The 5,383-nt window shown below is 45.1% G+C and overlaps 1 non-coding gene across 1 annotated transcript; it reads left to right on the top strand.

The window, feature by feature from the left end:
• The first annotated feature begins 4,993 nt into the window (after nt 1-4,993).
• Nucleotides 4,994-5,068, top strand: Trnal-caa. Its single transcript has one exon. It is a non-coding gene; the product is annotated as a tRNA-Leu (tRNA).
• Nucleotides 5,069-5,383: the final 315 nt, after the last annotated feature.

Here is a 5,383-nt window from a genome sequence, read left to right as displayed (position 1 = left end):
AGACTGATACCCTTTCTGTAGCTTCCTGAGACCCTCTAACCTAAATAAGCACTCGTTCTCCTTCACATAACCTCTGCCACCGGAGTAGCCGTTTCCTACGTGTAGTGGAGTGCTTACCTATTAAGTGGAACCTGAAAACCCATCACCATGTGGCGTAAGTCAAGGAATCAGCAGCCTCCAAGGTAGCAGAACTGTCTGAAGCTTGGATTGAGATCCTGCACTTGGATTTGAACCAAACCATCTCATAAACAAGACTGTCAGTCTTTACTACTTCAGCTAACCACCCGAAACCAGAGAGAATCTCTTCCAATCCAAAGCCACAAACATGGTTAGTTGCGACATGAGCCACCACCTGCAGTTGGCTGCACCCTGTGCGCTTCATGGCATCCGGAAGCACGCTATCCACATCTGGAACGATTCCTCCCAGTGTGCACAAAGAGTGCACGCTGGATTCCTTACCCTCCTTACAGCCATAACCCTAAGGGGCCCCTTTACGCAAAAACTGAATTCGTGATGTAGCAACAATGAAGAGAAAAAAATTGTTTAACTTAAATGAGAATATTTTAAAGAAATGAATCTCAGTGACTGTCCTATGTGACTTTTCCTGGTTATTTCATTACTAACGTTGCAGTTTTACAATTATTTTAAGAAAATATGTATGTATGAAAATTTGTCTTCAGTCGGTTAATAAAGTATTATTTTTGTTGATTTTCATACGTTTAAATTGTTTTGAATAAACGTCCAGCACTATGCATTAATCCTAAAAAGATTACCATATGACAACACCATTTTTGGATAAATTTTACAAAAATATTGAACGTATCATGGTATGACAGTTTAGGACCAAAATATATATATACTACTGCTAGAAGAAATGTAGAACGAAACTACACTAGAATCACGAAATTACACTAGTAGTAGCGGCAGTAGAATAGAACGAAATTACACAACAATCCATAAGAATTACATGAAAGTTACAAAAGCAGCTGGAATTAAGGGAAAACCAAGAAAAAAGAAGAGAAATTACTGGATTCCGGGCGCCAAAGACCTAGAATTCGGACATTGTCTTCGAATACACTTAAACAACAAGAAAGATAGGGTCACTGCACTTGAAATTGTGGCATCAGATAATTCCGGAACAGGCGGGGTTTCGCCCTGGGAAAACTTCCACTGGACAGGTCATGAATCTTACCCAGTTTATAGAGCATGGGTACGAGAACCGTCTAATTACTGGAGCCGTACTTGTCGACCTCTCATCCGCATTCGACACTGTAAATCACAAACTGCTGCTCACTAAAATACACGCTATGACTAATGATTTCGGGCCGATACAAATTATATCAACTCTTCTCAGCAACAGACGGTTCATCGTAAACCTAGGAGGGATGCGAAGCCGATGGCGTATCCAGAAAAATGGACTACCCCAAGGCAGTGTCCTCGCACCCACTCTTTTCAACATATATGTGAATGATCAACCAGTTGCACCAGGGACTAGGAGCTTTGCTTACGCGGATGATCTTGCAATAGCCGTACAGGGTCGGAACTTTAACGACATAGAAATTAGCCTTACGAATGCCCTCAACGGTCTAACGCCATACTACGAAGCCAACTGCCCGAACGCAGCAAAAACATTATCCTGCCTATTCCATCTTCGAAACCGACACGCCAAACATACCCTAAACATCACGTGGAACAACCAACGGATTGCGTTCAGCAGCACTCCTTGTTATTTAGGCGTCACCCTTGATCGCACATTTACTTACAGACATCATGTAGACAAGGTCAGGGGCAAACTATCAACAAGAAACAACCTCCTGAGTAAGCTCATCTCCACAAAATGGGGTGCCGACCCACATACTTTACGTACGTCGGCACTTGCACTCTGCTACTCGGTTGCTGAATACGCTGCCCCAGTTTAGGAAAGATCAGCACATGCGAAACGAGTGGATCCTCTGCTGAACGATGCCTGTCGCGTAATCACGGGATGCTTAAGACCCACTCCGGTTAGCCAACTTTATTTGCTTAGTGGCATAGCTCCACCCAACATCAGACGAGCTATAGCAAGCGAAGCAGAGCGCCTCAAGCAGCTGCGCGACCAGCGCCATCCTCTCTTCGGACAAAACCCTCCACACACACGTCTAAAATCAAGACGGAGTTTCCTCACCTCAGTTCAACCGATCGAAACCTCAAAACAAAAGGCTAGATTGTCAAAATGGAAAGCAACACTGCCTACGGGAGACCAGGCACCTCTAATCTCACCCAACGAACAATTGGCCTCTGGAAATGAACTAAAATGGCCATTATGGAGAACCCTGAACCGCCTACGAACTGGGGTGGGCAGATACAACGTAAACATGTGTAAATGGGGATACCGAGACGGGACGGACACGTGCCAGTGCGGACAGACCCAAACAATGGACCACCTCCTGGAATGCAGCAACATGGGGGAAGTGTGCAGGAAAGAAGATCTGGCAAACGCTACGGCAGTGGCAGATAAATGCGCTGAATTTTGGCGGGACGTGATATGATATATATACTATGTTTGTCTTTATATTGTCATATGACTCCCCATTTTGGGTTTGTTTTACTTATACATATGTGTGTTGTATTTGTATTTGTGTGTATATGTAATATGTGGGTTGTCTATGGCTTGGATACGATTAAATAAATAAATAAACTTGAAATTATGTAACCAACTAACGGACAGTACGAAAACTGGAGATACTTACGAGACATGAAGCCCTTAAGTCAGCGATACTACTTCAAAATAGCTGTTATCATGTTCATTACTGTGTGCTAAATTTCCTCATCTGCGACAAAATAAAATGTTTATATAGGTTACATGTTTCGTTGTAGATTATATGGAACAATAACGAAAGCCAAATTACATCTAATTTCATCTAAAAACATAAAAAACACAACACATTACCCACTATGTCTAAAGCTGTCTAGAAAGTCCATTGGCGTTCAAAAACATTCGTCTCGGAATGGATAATACATGTATTGTATGATTTTCAAGGGGATTTTACACCGTTCTACCTGCAAAATAGTGGCAAATTCAGATAACGATGGTGGAGGTCGATAGTGATCACTACGCCACCACGGAAACGGTTTGTCGGAACTGGGAAAGGTGGACTTCGCTCCCAAGGCGCTTGATTCCTTTTGTGACGAGAGGCAAATCGAGTTCGGAGTGTGATACTGAGAGGTCACGGGCAGCCTTGGTCAGCTATTGAGACAAAAAGAGCTTGCGAGCACGAAAATTATACTGGGATGGAATGTAAAGTGGTCTGTCGACAATGGTATCATTATTGCCCCTGTTGGGTTAATTTTACGGCGCCAAGAAGAGTTATATAAGGGCGTGTCTAACATCAAGAAACATGGTTGCTTTACCGCCAACTTTGTAGCCACTGTAATTCGTCACAAGCCCCACCACCTTCAGCAGAACTGTTATCGATGTATGTAAGTCCAATGGGGCAGGTGTTATGTACTGAATAACAACTTTTTGTGGAACTTCTAACTTATGTCTGAACACCTGTGACTATCCCCAGTCACATTCCCAGACAGGGTCCTTTCCAAGTGAATTAATTCCGAGTATTTTATTTTCATTAAACTGACAATTTTCGCAGTAAAACATCTTGCAATTTTTATTAAATTTGTGGGATATTAAGTTGATTTGTTTTATGGAGTAGATGATTTACTCCACATAACATTTTGCCTCAAAGTTTCCTAAAGTATGTTCATAAATAAAGCTTTTCATTAAATAAGAAGCTGTGAGTACCGGGCGTGAGTCGTGCTTCGGTAGCTCAGTTGGTAGAGCACTTGCCCGCGAAAGGCAAAGGTCCCGAGTTCGAGTCTCGGTCGGGCACACAGTTTTAATCTGCCAGGAAGTTTCATATCAGCGCACACTCCGCTGCAGAGTGAAAATCTCATTCTGGAAACATCCCCCAGGCTGTGGCTAGGCCATGTCTCCGCTATATCCTTTCTTTCAGGAGTGCTAGTTCTGCAAGTTCGCAGGAGAGCTTCTGTAAAGCTTGGAAGGTAGGAGACGAGATACTGGCAGAATTAAAGCTGTGAGTACCGGGCGTGAGTCGTGCTTCGGTAGCTCAGTTGGTAGAGCACTTGCCCGCGAAAGGCAAAGGTCCCGAGTTCCAGTCTCGTTCGGGCACACAGTTTTAATCTGCCAGGAAGTTTCATATCAGCGCACACTCCGCTGCAGAGTGAAAATCTCATTCTGGAAACATCCCCCAGACTGTGGCTAAGCCATGTCTCCGCTATATCCTTTCTTTCAGGAGTGCTAGTTCTGCAAGTTTCGCAGGAGAGCTTCTGTAAAGCTTGGAAGGTAGGAGACGAGGTACTGGCAGAATTAAAGCTGTGAGTACCGGGCGTGAGTCGTGCTTCGGTAGCTCAGTTGGTAGAGCACTTGCCCGCGAAAGGCAAAGGTCCCGAGTTCGAGTCTCGGTCGGGCACACAGTTGTAATCTGCCAGGAAGTTTCATATCAGCGCACACTCCACTGCAGAGTGAAAATCTCATTCTGGAAACATCCCCCAGGCTGTGGCTAAGCCATGTCTCCGCTATATCCTTTCTTTCAGGAGTGCTAGTTCTGCAAGTTCGCAGGAGAGCTTCTGTAAAGCTTGGAAGGTAGGAGACGAGATACTGGCAGAATTAAAGCTGTGAGTACCGGGCGTGAGTCGTGCTTCGGTAGCTCAGTTGGTAGAGCACTTGCCCGCGAAAGGCAAAGGTCCCGAGTTCGAGCCTCGGTCAGGCACACAGTTTTAATCCGCCAGGAAGTTTCATATCAGCGCACACTCCGCTGCAGAGTGAAAATCTCATTCTGGAAACATCCCCCAGACTGTGGCTAAGCCATGTCTCTGCTATATCCTTTCTTTCAGGAGTGCTAGTTCTGCAAGTTTCGCAGGAGAGCTTCTGTAAAGCTTGGAAGGTAGGAGACGAGGTACTGGCAGAATTAAAGCTGTGAGTACCGGGCGTGAGTCGTGCTTCGGTAGCTCAGTTGGTAGAGCACTTGCCCGCAAAAGGCAAAGGTCCCGAGTTCGAGTCTCGGTCGGGCACACAGTTTTAATCTGCCAGGAAGTTTCATATCAGCGCACACTCCGCTGCAGAGTGAAAATCTCATTATGGAAACATCCCCCAGGCTGTGGCTAAGCCATGTCTCCGCTATATCCTTTCTTTCAGGAGTGCTAGTTCTGCAAGTTTCGCAGGAGAGCTTCTGTAAAGCTTGGAAGGTAGGAGACGAGGTACTGGCAGAATTAAAGCTGTGAGTACCGGGCGTGAGTCGTGCTTCGGTAGCTCAGTTGGTAGAGCACTTGCCCGCGAAAGGCAAAGGTCCCGAGTTCGAGTCTCGGTCCGGCACACAGTTTTAATCTG

This window comes from Schistocerca americana, chromosome 1, assembly GCF_021461395.2.
Source record: "Schistocerca americana isolate TAMUIC-IGC-003095 chromosome 1, iqSchAmer2.1, whole genome shotgun sequence".
Taxonomy (NCBI): domain Eukaryota; kingdom Metazoa; phylum Arthropoda; class Insecta; order Orthoptera; family Acrididae; genus Schistocerca; species Schistocerca americana.
The sequence above is the reverse complement of the archived record's forward strand: the minus strand, read 5'-3'. Positions and strand labels throughout refer to the sequence as shown.